The 14,497-nt window shown below is 55.9% G+C and overlaps 1 long non-coding RNA gene across 1 annotated transcript; it reads left to right on the plus strand.

Annotated features, from left to right (window-relative positions):
- The first annotated feature begins 360 nt into the window (after positions 1 to 360).
- On the plus strand, positions 361 to 13,360 carry LOC140607216 (uncharacterized). Its single transcript, XR_012009337.1, has 2 exons — positions 361 to 1,193; positions 10,878 to 13,360. It is a non-coding gene; the product is annotated as an uncharacterized lncRNA (long non-coding RNA).
- Positions 13,361 to 14,497: the final 1,137 nt, after the last annotated feature.

Raw genomic sequence — 14,497 nt, forward strand, 5'->3', positions numbered from 1 at the left:
CTGCTCGGCGGCCCCTAAGTGCCTCACCGATGCCTCAGTCAGCCGCTGCGGGAGGGCAGGGCTTCCAGCAGTTCCTTCCGTGCCCCGAGCTCTCTCCCTGTCCTCAAGTCAGGCCTGCTTTTACCAAGCCTTTGGTTTAGCATCGGATTCTCACGGTGATGGCATGAGAAACAGGTGAGCATCCGTACCTGCTGCTGTCTCTGGGCTGTCTCAGAGCATGGCGACAAAGTGGGACGTCCTAATCTGTTGGGCCACCAAGCCTCCAATATGCATTTCTCCTGAAACACATCACTTCATGTAATACTGGCGCCTCTCAGTTCTCCGGTCATGGCAGAGGGGTCCTCAGTAAAATGTTGTCATGACAAACCAATGAAACCTTTTCATTTGAAAGTCAGGGCTTTGGAAAGCAGGGGTTCTGGGAGCAGGGTAGTGGGCATCCCGTGTAAAAGCAGCTAGACCAAAAAACCTGGGACCTATGGACATCTGAATTGTGTGCTTAAATAAGGTTAAAATGGCAACATTTGCTGTTTTCTACCACAATGAAAAAACCCCTGTGGAGATCATTCACAGGAAAACAAGATATCTGCACAAACCCTAAATAGAGGGACAAACCAGGAGCCTCAGCAGCCCGGGGAGGACTCTCTGCGTCCACCTGCCAGCACACACCTGACGGGCTGTCTGCTAGGAAGGCTCCCACACCCAGGAGGGGGTGAGAACGGAGCAGGACGGGGCCTCAGGAGGGAAAGAGGAGGCTGAAGCAGGACAGGAGCCAGGAAAGCTCTGGAAGCCGAGGGACGCAGGTTTTAAACTTCCCACAGACAGCAGAAGAGGGAGCAAGCCCTGTAGAATTAGAAATTCTAAGTTTAGGACATACTGTCACATGAAAATAAGGATCAGAAAAGCATCAAAGTCCAGCCCATACAAAGCTGTGAGAGAAGAGCATCCTACAGACAAGGGAAGGGAGCCAGAACGATGCGCCTACAAAACAGGCAAACGTTCGCGGTTTCTCTTTTTAATTGAAGAACAGTTAACACACAGTGTTGTATTAGTTCTGGGAGTGCGGCACATGGATTCCTTGTTCTGTACGTGGCTCCGGTGTGGCCACCGCCTGTCCCGGTACCACGTCATCACGGTATCCGCGGCTGTTCCCGGTGCTGGGCCTGTCGTCTCTGTGACGGACGTCGGGACTGGAGGTTGGTGCCCCGTCACCCTCGTCCCTCTGGCAGCCGCCACTTTGTGTCCTGTGTGTAAGAGCCTGGTGGTGGTTATTGTTTTTTAATGAACAAAAAGACATTAGGAGGATAGACATGACAGGGAAAGAATGCATTAGAAAAGTTCAGAAACAGTGACAAGAATTAGAAATGAATGAAATCACTTAAGAAATTAAGACTACGGGGGCGCCAGCGTGGCCCAGTCGGTGAAGCATCTGCCTTCGGCTCAGGTCATGACCCTGGGGTCCTGGGATCGAGCCCCACGTCAGGCTCCCTGCTCAGCGGGGAGCCTGCCCCTCCTGCCCTTCTCGTGCTCTCTTGCTATGTCTCTCTCTCGCTCTCAAATAAAATCTTTAAAAAATTAAGACTGAATTAGAAGGACACAAAGTGGAAAATACAACTGATAAGGCTCTAAGAGAAAAGCATAAAGGGAAAATCATACAAATCAGAAAGGACAAAGGTGAAGAGACCTAGAAGGGGACGTGTCTCGAAGGTGAGTGAAGCAGCCGAAGTGTGAGGGTGACACACAAGCGTGGGACGGGCAAGCCCAGCGCCAAGAGGTACTTTGGGGAGCGTCGGGTGTCTGGGGGGCCGAGGGGGTGGTGTGTGGGACTGTCAGGCTTTCCAAAGGCTGAGCTTTGTGTGGAAAGAAAGGGAATAATTGAGATTTTTAAGGAAAGAAAGGAATTTATGCCCAGCAACACGGCGGGCAGGTGTCTGCGCAGCAAGTTGGCGTCGGGTGGCCGCTCGCTCTCCCGCCGAGCTGGGGGCCCCAGGGTAGAGGGGGACACGGAGGGGGGGAGCTCAGGGCTGTGTGGCCTGTGGGCCTTGGCCGGCGGGCCGCAAACAGGGAGAGCGCGCTGCGTGCGTCCTGGCTGCCGCCCTGTGTCTGTGACGGACAACTTTGGGGCAGGAAACAGGAACAGCACACGCAAAAGGTTCTGTTTTTAGTAATGACGTTAGTGGTGGTATCAGCGTGGTTAATCTGAGAGTCTCCGTCCGTGATGCGGATGCGTCTGTGTGTCTGCCTGGAAACAGTGACCCCCCCGCCCCCCGTGGCCGGGACATGCCCTTCGGTCAGGAGAGGCGCGGGGCGTCGGCAGCTCTAGGGCTCTGAGTCCTCGGGGGACTCGTGCGCTTTCCTGGATCTGTGTTTTATTTTAGAACCCAGAGGTTTGCGGGCGGAGGTGTTTTCAGCCAGGGCTTAGGCAGGTAATTTGCCTCGAAGGAGAGGAACACCGGCTCTCTCACTGGGACTCAGGCTTCCTTTCCTTGGTCCTCATCACTAAATCAGGGGTTGCAGCTGCTGCGACCTGTAGCGCCTGTCCGTCCGTGCTGCTTGTGGCCGCGAGCGGGACAGCAAAGCCGGGGAGCGCGCCAGCGGCGGGCACAGCGAGGAACTCCGAGGCCGGTCCCGGGGGCTGTGCCCCTGCATGTGCTGCCCGCCACCCATCCTGCCCCGGGACCGGATCCGCTCTGACCTTGTCTTTGGGGGTGAGAATGGGTCCCCAGGACCCGTGCTGACACCCTCTGAGAAACAACCCTGAGCCCTCGGATATTCAAATCCCAACAACGGCTCGGGTGCATGTGACACCAAGGAGAGACCAGGGTGCTGCCTGCTGTCTCTGGGCTATTCCTGTGAACCAGCGAGGGGCGACAGGCCCGGCGGCAGATAGGAGGACGCTCCCAGCTCCGTCTGTAGAGCATAGGTCTCTGTGGGCTTGACCCAGTCTGCACCCCTGATCTGTCAGCCCTGGTGCTCCAGCCCCAGTGAAACCCGAGCTCAGCCCCCAGGGGAGCCTCTCTGTCCGGCCCCCTGCCGCTGACAGTGGTCACCGCCCTGGCCGGGAATGTCCTCCCCCGATGCCACCTTGTGGCCACATTGCAGACACGCATCCCCCGTCCCCCGCTGGGGCGGTGATGACGATGACGTCCTTTCTCCAGCTCTACCCTGCAAGTCAGAGCCATGGGTGGAGATTCTCCAGCCCTTGTGTCTCCTAAAATATCTCAGGGGAGGTGCGACAGTTAATGTGTCAGTTTGGCTGGGCCACACGGTACCCAGATGTTTGGTCAAACATTCCAGGTTTCTGTGGAGGTGTTTTTTGGATGAAATTAGCAGTTAGATGGGTAGACTTGAGTGAAGCAGATCGCTCCCTAATGAGGTGGGCCTTATCCAATCAGTTGAAGGCCTGAATGGAACAAAAGGCTGCCCTCCCCAAAGGAAAAGAGGATTCCTCCTGCCTGATAGTCTTCAAACTGGGATATCCACTTTCTCTTGCCTTCAGACTAAAAAGTCTCTTCCTGGGTCTCAAACCTGCTGGACTAGAATAATACCATCAAGCCCTCCAGAGTCTCCAGCTTGCTGACTGCAGATCTTGGGATTTGTTAGCCTCCATAATCATGTGAGCCTATTGCCTATATCAGATTTCCTTCTATATATGCTTTCTATTGATTCCGACTCTCTGGGGGATCCTCATATGGGAAGTGTGCTCCCAAACCCTGGAATTGCAAAGCCTTTGACTTTTACAAAGAACCTGGTTAATCTGCAATCATCTTTCTCTGGTTTGTGTAGGTGTGTGTTTTGGTTTCAGTTTTTCCATCAATAGGCTTATTTTTCTGAATGTAGAATAAAATTATGGACCGTTAAAGCCGAGTTGGGAAAGTCTAGGATGGTCTAGTTCCAGATCTTACAGCTTGAGGATGGCAAAGCCTGGAGAAGGGAGGGGGCTGTACCTAAGCAGGTGACTGTGAGTCCAGCAGCCCCAGGGGAGGCGGGCAGATGTTGGGCAAGCCACTTAGCCTCCCTGGGCCCCACTTCGCACTGTGAAGGCCACGTCCAGAGACCTCCAAAGTCCCTTCCATCTTGTCACTGTCATGACCACGAAATGTGAGGAGGCAGGCCACCTTACCAGGGCCATTGTCAAGACAACACGCAAATGACGATTAGACCGGACTGTTCACTTCCAGGTACTCTACAAACGTGACAAGTTCTATACAGTTCTGGTTGTGCCTAGGGCACAGGAGCAGAGTACTGTGCCAGGGGCCGAGGACACACCAGAGCGTGACGTGTCTCTGGGGTCCTCTGGGAAGAGATCACACTAGGCATCTGATGGAGGACATGCCACTAAAGGACAGGCCAGAACAGCTTGACGGCACACTCACCTCCCTCTTCCCGAGAGGGAATGAGATGGCCACGGGGTGGCAGCGGGTCCTGGGGCTAATATGTCCCCCAATTGCCCCTCCGCCCTGGCGCCCATGGAATGGAAGGACAGACAGCTTGTTGGATTGAACACCTGTTGGAGCCAGGGGCTGTGGGGGACAGCCAGCCCTGGAGGGCTGTACCCAGCCCTTCTAGCACCTTCTCTCTTCTCCATGCATCACCCTCTGTGGGGGGCTTGACCAGCCGGAAGGCAGGGGGCACAGCTCTGCGGGGTCATGAGGTGGAGTGTTTGCTCCATCAGAGCCTAGGACAGTGCCTGGCCAGGGCATATACCTCCAGAGCATCTGTGGAGTAAATGTGGGACGAGGCCTCATAGGTTCTGGTCCTGCAGACACTGTACTCTGACCCCATGGGGCCTTACACTTTGCCTCACTTCACAAAAATGTTAATGAGTTAACTTCAGTGCGGGGTTGGTATAGAGATGGATGTGATCCCGCCTGGATTCATTATATACTCAGCATTAAGGAATTCATTTTTTCCTTCTTATTTGAAAAAGCAATTAAGGCTAAAACATTGTGGTGGACCCTCTAAAAGAATCATGGGGGACGCCTGGGTGGCTCAGCAGTTGGGTGCCTGCCTTTGGCCCAGGGCGTGATCCTGGAGACCTGGGATCGAGTCCCACGTCGGGGTCCCTGCATGAGCCTGCTTCTCCCTCTGCCTGTGTCTCTGCCTCTCTCTCTCTCTCTCTGTCTCTCTCTGTCTCTTGTGAATAAATGGATAAAATATTTGAAATAAAGGAAAGAAGGAAAAAAGAGAGAAGGAAAGGGAAAAAGAATGAATCACGGGCCGTGGGCCCTGCTCCTGGAAAGGCTCTGCGGACCCGCCCTGCCCCACTCCAGAAGGGGGAAGGGGAAGGGACCCTCCCCACTGCTAATCCATGGTCCCCACTGGGGCTGCGCTGGGAGCTGTCGCTGCAAGCTCTTCCTGCAGGGATGTTGCTACCCTCTTGGGCCCCACTGTTGGCATTGGTGTGAGCGGTGTGCTGGGTCTGTGCTGACCCTCTGCACCCCGGGACAGGTACAGAACTCAGCACCCTGAGGAAGTGTGTGGAAGGGACGTCCCTGTCGGTGTGCTCAGGTCCTGGGAGCTGCTGCTTCCTTGGGCCTGGCGACTCTGGCCAGTCTGTGGGGCGCTTACCCATCAGCCCACACTCACTGATTGCTCCCAGGTAGGAGGTACCAGCCCTCACATCAGCCTGAGCTTTGGAGGAGCACACTACTCTCTGCTTTTTTTTTTTCTTTTTTTTTTTTTTTTAAGATTTTTATTTCTGAGAGACACAGAGAAAGAGACAGAGACACAGGCAGAGGGAGAAGCAGGCTCCATGCAGGGAGCCCGACGTGGGACTCGATCCCGGGTCTCCAGGATCACACCCTGGGCCGAAGACAGACGCTAAACTGCTGAGCCACCCAGGGATCCCCCTACTCTCTGCTTCTAGAATGTTCCATGGCTACGTGGCAAGAGGCCCCTGGAGGTCTTCAGGGAGTCAGAGTCTGTTCCCAACCCTTGAACATGCTGGCTTGGCTTAGCTTGCAGTTGGGCACTGTGACAGCCCCTGCTTGGATAGCCCACACCCTCTGCCCTGGAGAAGCATCTGGCAAAGGGGTCCCTGTGCTGGTGCTAGGGAGGTGCCCAGTGATTGTGCTCAGGCCACATTGTTTCTGAGCTGCCCCATTGCCCTCTGGGGGTCCTCCTCCCTACCCACTACCTCCAGTGCATCTCCCCTTATCTTTCCTTTTCAGCCTCAGTAACACTCAGCATATGCCACAGAGTCTCTGGCTTCACCCCTCCCCATGGACCCCAGCCTGAGGAGGGCTCAGAGGGAGTGCCTAGGGACTGGCCCAGGGAGAGCAGGCTCCTGAGGGTGGCAGGTGCCTCTCCCAGCCTGGTGCTGAGGGCAGACCTACGGGCCAGACCCCCACTTGCTCCCTTTACTCACGGCCTCCGACTGGGCCCGGGTGTCTGAGTATTCTCCAAAGGAGCAGGTGGATAAATTATTTTTTGTTGACTCAGAGTCATGTCTAAAGCTCCCTAGTGGAATCTGTGCGAATCCCTTTTCCTAGAAGCTCTCATGAGTTGAGCCTAGGCTGGCAGTAGAATTGGCCCCATACCTGCCCGGCCTCCAGGCCCTTGCCTCTGTTGCTCCTGCACCTGGAACCCTGACCCCATGCCCCGGGAAGGAGACCCCACAAAGCCCTTTGTGTTCCTATGAACCCTGCATGGACTCTGTGCAACCCCAAGACCTCTGTGGAACTGACTTGTTGGCCCATTCTAGCCCGGAAACCTCTTCGTGGGGTCAGGCCGGGGGGTGGCTTGGTGGTGTGGCAAGGATCCGGCACAATGAAGGTGCTGGTGTGTTGTGGAGGCAGGCCCCTCAGTGAGAAGGCAGGTCCTGCCAAGCAGTGGGTGGGACCCCTGTGACTTGGGAGTGGAGTCAGGCTGCTGCTTGTCCAGGTCCTCAGGCTAAGGATGTTATGGACCAGAGCATTTCCAAAGAAATAGTGAATAGTGACATATGGGAGTGTGTGTGCACACCCACCCATGTGCACATGCACACACGTGTACACCGACCACACACACGCAGCCCTGGCGTGGACTGTTAATTACTGTCATTTTACCAAGGGCAGAGGAAGGGCACAGAATGTGAGCATGAACAGGTGTCGTCTCTGTACAGAGAGCATCCTCCCTGCTGTGTCTGGCCTTGCGACAAGCTGGTGTCCTGCTTCCTGTTCTGCGCCAGCCCCGCCTTGTGCCCTGCCCCTGGGAGCCTCTGTCCAGGCTGGACACCTGGCAAGGGGCTGCCGTTGGTGTGTCCCTGTGTCCAGTGCTGGCCCCTGGGCTCCCACAGTGGGGAGGGAGCCCCCTGCCCCCGCTCCACCCCTGGGGCCGGCTGTGACACGCTCAGGCCTCAGGCAGGGAAGTGGGGGACTTCCTGCTTGGGACATTTCCAAGACAGTCTCGGGCGTGTGGGGAGATGCACCTGCTTTCAGAACCACTGCTCTCTGCCGATCCCCACAGACAGACAAGTGGGAAACACTCGTGTTTGGAAGCCAGAGAGAGCAGGTCTGGGTTGTGCATGGGAACCTGAGCCAGGAGTCTGTTGTCATTCTGTGGCAGGTGCCCCTTGATCCTTTCTCCCTTCCTGTGTGAGCTGATCTGTGACCGAAGGAATGAGCTAGAGAGGGATGGGGCCCCACCCCTCGGCCGATGAGCTTACGGGTGGCCGGTGGATGTGCCCAAGCGGCAGTGCCATTGAGTGGCTTCTCCTGCCACCAAGGCCTAGACGCAAATTAAACAGGGTCTCAGGTCTGCACAGAAGCCAGCTTTTCCACTCAACATGGATTCTTTAAGAGGGCAATTATTATTATTATTTTTTGCTAATAATGTTACTTTTTCTTTTTTTTTTTAATTGCAAATCCATATGAACCTTTTGAATTAGGTTTCACGGTAAAGCAGGAGAAGCCTGTGTCTGTGTTTTTGTATTGAAATAATTGTGGGGACGCTGGGGTGGCTCACTGGTTAAGCATCTGCCTTCAGCTCAGGTCGTGATCCCGGAGTCCTGGGATCGAGTCCCACATCAGGCTCCCTGCATGGAACCTGCTTCTCCCTCTGCCTATGCCTCTGCCTCTCTCTCTCTCTCTCTCTCTCTGTGTGTGTGTGTGTGTGTCTTTCATGAATAAATAAATAAAATCTTAAAAAAAAAAAAGAAATAATTGTGATGCAGTCACATGCAGTTGTCAGAAACAACACTGAGAAATCCTTGCACCCTTTACCCGGTCTGCCTATCCCCCCCCAAAACACCTGCCAAACCATAAGGCCCTGGATCAGTCAGCACCAGCCCACCCATCTGATCCCCCGCCCCTGTTTCCTTGCACTCATTCCTGTGGCCGGGTATTTTTCTCCGTGTGGTTCCCCCCACGCAGGGTCATGCATCCACCCCCACGGCCAAGGCACAGCGTTTCCACCTCCGGCCCCTCCTCGTTGCCTTTGAGGCTACACTCCCCTCCTGCTGTCCCCACCCCTCAGCACTCTTCTCCACTTTGGGAGTTTTGTCATTTCGAGAGTTTTGTCATTTCGAGAGTTTTGTCATTTCGAGAATGCTCCCGGAACCGAATCCCTCAGTCTGTGACCTTTCGGAGATGTGCGCTGCGGACCCGCGGTTCACGGCCTGTGGCAGCGCAGCGAGTGCCGCGTGGCGCCCGTGCCTGGTTCTGCCTGCGGTGAGTACCGCTGGCTTGTGCACATACGGGTTTTATGTGAACAGAAACTCCGTGTCTCGGGGCTGAGAGCCCGAGAGTGCAGTTGTCGGGTCGGTTCGTCGCACGTTCGCTTTTCCAAGCAGCGGCCAGACTGCCTTCCGCGCGGTCCCTGCCAGCCCCGGCGAGGGGGCCCGTCCGCGTCCCCGGGCACCGGGTCTGGGCTCCCGTCTGTGTTGGCCTCCCCGAGGGATGCGCGCCTTTTCACGGCCTGTCTGCCCCCTGTGCGGCCTTCCTGGCGAAACGTCCCTTCGTGACTTCTAACTGGAGTCTTCGGGCGCCTCACTGCCGAGCCTCGAGTCCCTTGTTCTGTAGGTACTAGTCCTTGTGGGACGTGGGGTCTGCAGCGTGTCTGCTTTGGACACGGGACCGTAGGCCGCTGTGAATCACCCGAAGGGCCGTGAAGACGTCGGCACCTTCACATCACCCCCTTTTCTTCTAAAACTGCGGGTGGCTGCTCTCAGACCATGGCAGTGGCCGGTCTCCAGAGGCCTTTTTGGTTTCGAGGGAGCCCCTGTGCTGTCCGGGGTCCCTGACAAGTCACGGTGCGGCCGCCGGCCTGACGTGTGAACACAAGGCTGTGTTTGAGGGGCTGTCCCCTCTGGTGTATCTCCCTTAACCTGAGTCACTGTCCTTTTTTCAGTATGTGTGTGGTTGGTTTTTTTTTTTTTTTTCTTCTTAGATTTTATTTATTCATTTGAGAGAGAGAGCGAACGAGCAGGATGAGGGTTAGAGGGAGACGGAGAAGGGACTCGCTGCTGAGCGGGGAGCCCGACACGGGGCTGGGATCATGACCTGAGCCGAAGGCAGATGCTTCACCATCTGAGTCACCCAGGCGCCCCTCAGTACGTGGTTTTTATCATAAGGTTCATGGTTTTTATCATAAGAAAATACTTCGTCATTGTCGTGGTGAAAATCCAAACAGAAGAGAGGGGAGTCAGGCGTCTCCCGGACCCTGCGCCCCTCCCTCCCAGCGCCCCCAGCTCCCCGGAGACAGCTACTCTGACCTGCTGGGTGATGCCTCCGGACCTTTTGTGGTCATGGGGAAGCACACACGTGTGTAATGACGTGTTTCTCTGAGTGTGCAGACCACACGCTGCTTCACTCTGTCCCTCATGCCTCATGCTCTAGCCGGGCCACCAGACAGAGCCACGCTGCCTGCCGTCTCCACTGCCGGCCCACCTCCTTGCTGCATTTCTTGATTCTGCTCTTAACCCTTTTCTCTCCCACTGAAGAGCACCCTTCTGTCTGCAGGACCATGTCCTTCCATCTCCCTGGGCCGCACATGTTTTTCCCATTACCCTCTATTCCTTTGTTCAAGTCACACCGGCTGATGCTCCCCGTGGGCCCTGGCTGTTCTAGGAGGGTGGGTGGAGCCACACGTTTTGACGGAGCGCGCGTCCTAACTCGGGGGCCGGACGATGCCCGGCCAAGTGCGCCACCCAGAGATCTGAGTCCCCCCAGACCGTGCCGCCCCCCTTGGGCCCCACGACCTCTCGAGTGACCCTTGATGCCCTGAGCCAGCCCACCCTGCAGCCCCAGCTTCCAGAAGACCCTCCGCCTCTGGGTGAGTAGCTCCTGCCTACACGTGGGAGCCCCATTGTGTCCTTTCCACTTCAAATGCCAAATAGCCCTTTTCCTAAATTAGATCCTTTTGTTTGAAACAGCTGAGATGATCTTCTTCCTGACTGTTGTCCCAAATGGTGCAGGAGGAGGGGGCGCACATGAGGGGTCGCAGTCTTCAACAGGGTGAGCAGGCAAAGCCTCACTCGAAGGATTTCCAGGAGAACATTCTAGAAAAAGGGAAGTGCTAATGCAGAGGCCACGGGCCAGGTGTAGGTTCAGTGTTCAAGACATAGCATCAAGTCAGTGCCACTGGGTGAGTGCCCGAGAACAGAGGAGCTGGAGGGCTGTGGCAGAGAGACCTCGGCTCGCCGGGCACCGTGACCGCCCGTGCCTCCCAGCCCCCAGCGGCCCGTGGCCCACGTGCTCTGCTCCAGCCATCTGCCACAGAGTGATGATGCCACCTCTGGGGGTGGGGAGGCACTCACCCCGGACGGCCTGGGTCGGTGTCCCCCCGTGGTGTGGCCGCTGCCCTGGAGAGCCGCCCGAGCTTCAGGGGCTCCTGTGAGTGGGAAGTGAATCTGTGCTGTGTTGTGCCATGACGTCGGGGTTTGTCTGTCACCCTTGCAGAAAGGAGCTCATCCTGACAAATGGAGAAGTGAGGCCAGAAGTGGGGGCAGGGCGGCCAGGCCCCAAAAGGCACCAGGGGTCCTTCGGGGCCACCAGCTTGCAACTTCGACTCTGCACGAGATGGGAGCAGCTGTCTTCTGTCTGTCACGTGGCTTAGGCTTTTTGTTTGTTTTTGAGCAGAAAATTTTTTATGACATGAAACATATTTTCCTTTCCTTAATTGCCTCTGGCTTTTACATCTTATTCAGAAAGGACGTCCCCAGGTGAAATTCTCCTACATTTTCTTTGGCTTCTTTTGTGGTTTTATTCTTTACATTTAAATCTCTGGCGCATCTGATGTTGGTTTTTGTGACACGATGACTTCATTAATCCTAATGGGTCTCCAGATTTGGTGGCTCTAGGACAGAACTCACTTCCAGCTCTTTAGAACCCTCTTGGGGACGCCTGGTCGGCTCCGTCGGTGGAGCGTGCGACTCTTGATCTTGGGGGTCATGAGTTTGAGAGCCACACTGGGTGTGGAGATGACTTCAAGATAAAATCCTAAAAGAAGCCTCTTGAGAAATGTTTAGGGACTGTGGCTGGTCGGGGCAAGAAGGCAGAGCTGGATGGCCGCCGGCAGCGGGGAGGTCCGGAACCAGCCGGGCAGCTGCCTGTGGACAGTGAGACAGTCCTAAGTGTTGAAATAGCGCAGGAATAAATTGCAGCACTAATGCCAGGCAGGCCCGGCGTCCCCCTGGACACCTTCCATGGTGGCCCACTGCAGCCAAGAGGGGCCTCGCGTGGACCCGAAGAGGGCTCTTCCCCGTGGGACCGTGTCCCCGGGCCTGCTGCTGCCTGCGCAGGTTGTGCAGCTCGCAGGCCCTCCCGTCAGCATTCCCAGGTCAGCATTTATTCAGCAGAAACATGCAGCCTAATAACCAACAGGCTGTCTTCCGAGAACAAGTGATTTATTTTATTGCCTCATTTTTAAACACTTCAGCGTGCCTCCCAAGAAGCTGTTTGGTTTGGAAAGTCACAAGAGAAGATGCAAACTGAAGTGGGGAGCACTTCTCTGCACTTGCCGGGGACGCCAGCCTGCTCTGCGGGAAGGGTGGGGGAGCGGCCGTCGGGGCCGCTGGACTTGGCGGACCATCCTGCTTGGGCTCTGACTCCCCAGTGAAGGTCTGAAACAGCACATGGGTTGTTGTGAAAAGGAAATAAAGAGTGTGGGTCTCTCTGCCTCTGGAAACAGGGCATTCACGTGGATCAGGTTCAGGGGGCGTCGTGGTGTTCGCCTGAAGGGGCACCTACCTGGGGGCGACAAACCAAGGCAGGATGGACAGGGCCTCGGTCGCCGACACTCGCAGGATCCCTGAATGGGACATTCTGCGCTCTTAGCCATCAGCTCTTACCTATTCTCTGCTGTTCCCAGAGCGGGAGGAGGCTTCTGGGAGGTGTCACCAGACTCTCTGGAAGGCCTCAAGGACCATGAGAACAGGCAGTGAGCCTCGACGACTTCCCCAGCTTACATCCCATCCTGTCGTCCCAATAGCCTGGTCTTGACTTGTCTTCTCCAGAGTCTCTCGACCTCGGCACTGTTGACATTCCCGGTGGCGTAGTCTCTTGGTGTGGGAGCTCTCTGGTGCATCGTAGGATGTCCAGGGGTATCCCTACCTCTACCCTCAAGATGCCAGTGGCATCCCCTAGTGGTGACAACCAACTGTGTCTCCAGACATTTCTCACTATCCTCTGCGAGGGTAAAACTGTCCCTGGTGAGAATCACTGTTCTAATCCAGCTCTCTTATGACTGGGAGGAAGAAACTGAGGCCCAGAGGGGCTAAGACGTGTGCTCAAAGTAACACAGCGAGTCCATAGTGGTGCAGCTGGGGCTTGGCCTCTTGCGCTGGGCTCCCAGATGGGTGCTCGGTCCACTGCAAACAAAGCAGCAGTTGTGACGAGCCTGGTTTTAACAAAAGGCGTAACTGGAATTCATCCAGGGTCCCATTCTCCCCTAGAAATCACTGAGGTCGGGAGCACTCGGGCGGGGCAGAAGGCTGACCTCGTCAGCTGTGCGGAGAGCCAAGAGCGTTTGACTTCCAGGCCCCAACGTGGACCCTCTCCCACCCGACCCTGCACAGAGAACACAGCCACCCAGTTAGGGAACCTGGACATTTGGACAAAATAATGAAGAGCTCCCCTCCCAGTGGTGCCAGCGTTCGTCCTCAAGGATTTTCTTTTGCTTAAGCTTCACGATGGTGACTTCATCATCATCATCATCATCGATAAATACTGCAAACTCCAAGTGCATGACGTGTTGTTGCTCTTGTGAAACAAGTGGCCTGCAGTCTGCTCAATAAACACCTTCCCGGGATATCAGATCGTGTGTTGAAATGTGTTCTGGGAAAGGCCGTTGAAAGGAACCCCCAGTAGGAAGGCTTTCATGATGCCAGATTTCCCTTGTGATTACTTCCTGATTTTTGGTTCAATAAATGAAATTCAGCATCGTATGGAGTTTTCTTAAAGCACCAACACATTTATGTGGAGGTGGGGCTAGAAGGTGTGTGTGGGGTGTGTGTGTGCGTGGTGCGGGGAGTTGGGGGGTCAGACGTACCCTAAGGGCTGAGTTTGTCTATACTGGAACAGGATACATAGATTCAGTCACGTGGTTGATTTTGCAATCCCAGAGTTAGCGGCTCTGGCACCCGATATGCGAGTCAGAGGGATATTACAATCAAATGAGCAAACATCGGTTCTATTTTCAGCCCGGTTTCCTGCCTCCCTGGGGATGCCATCTGACAGCGCCATGTGGGGGCTTCTTACCTCTGTCCCAGCACCTCCGAGGGCCCCGGGGTCCGCGCTGCACGTCCTGCCTCTTGACGGCAGCATTCCTGCAAGCCCGGCTGGACGTCTGCTGGCCAAGAGGCAGGCAGCCCCGGCGTGGCTGATTTTCTTGCCAGGAGCCAGCGAATGTGGGGGGATCCAGTCCTCAGCTTTGCCACTGACGATATGACACTGGGGAAGCTCTCGGACCCCTAAATCTCAGGAGGGTTATTCTCTGGATGCAGTGAGCTCGCGTGCATCAGGCCTGGCACACACGCAGGAAGAGTTCTAGAACTATTAGCCGCCGTGGGGAGGCAGATAATGACAATGATGCCAGGCTGACGCCAGGCCCTTGCCGTGGCGCACGCTTGGAGGTGATCACATCCGACCCGAAACTCCCAGGGCTCTGGGCTGCAGCTGGGACCCTGGAGCCGCTCCCGTCGCGCAGCCCCAGCCCCGCTGGGGGCAGTCACAGGCTCTCTGCTGGGCCTTGCTGTCCTCTGGTGGTCTTTCACAGCTGATGGTGTCCGAGGGAAGAGAGAGGGGTGAGGGAGTAAAACTCGGCCTGCGCGTGCACCCAGAGAGCGCTGGCAGCTGGTCCTGCAGCTGCGGTCCTGGACGGGGCCACAGGATGGGAAGGCGGCCCAAAGCCCGCTGAGTGTGGCCACCCGGCCCCTCACAGCCCAGCACAGGGGGGCTCCCCCGGCAAGGCGCTCAGGCTACCTCCAGGGTCCCTGAGACTTGCGAGCTACTGAACACGACGATACAGAGGTGAGCACCCTCCAAGGCCTATTGCTGAATTGCATTAGATCATTAAAAAT

The sequence above is a fragment of the Canis lupus genome, chromosome 16 (genome assembly GCF_048164855.1).
Source record: "Canis lupus baileyi chromosome 16, mCanLup2.hap1, whole genome shotgun sequence".
Classification (NCBI taxonomy): domain Eukaryota; kingdom Metazoa; phylum Chordata; class Mammalia; order Carnivora; family Canidae; genus Canis; species Canis lupus.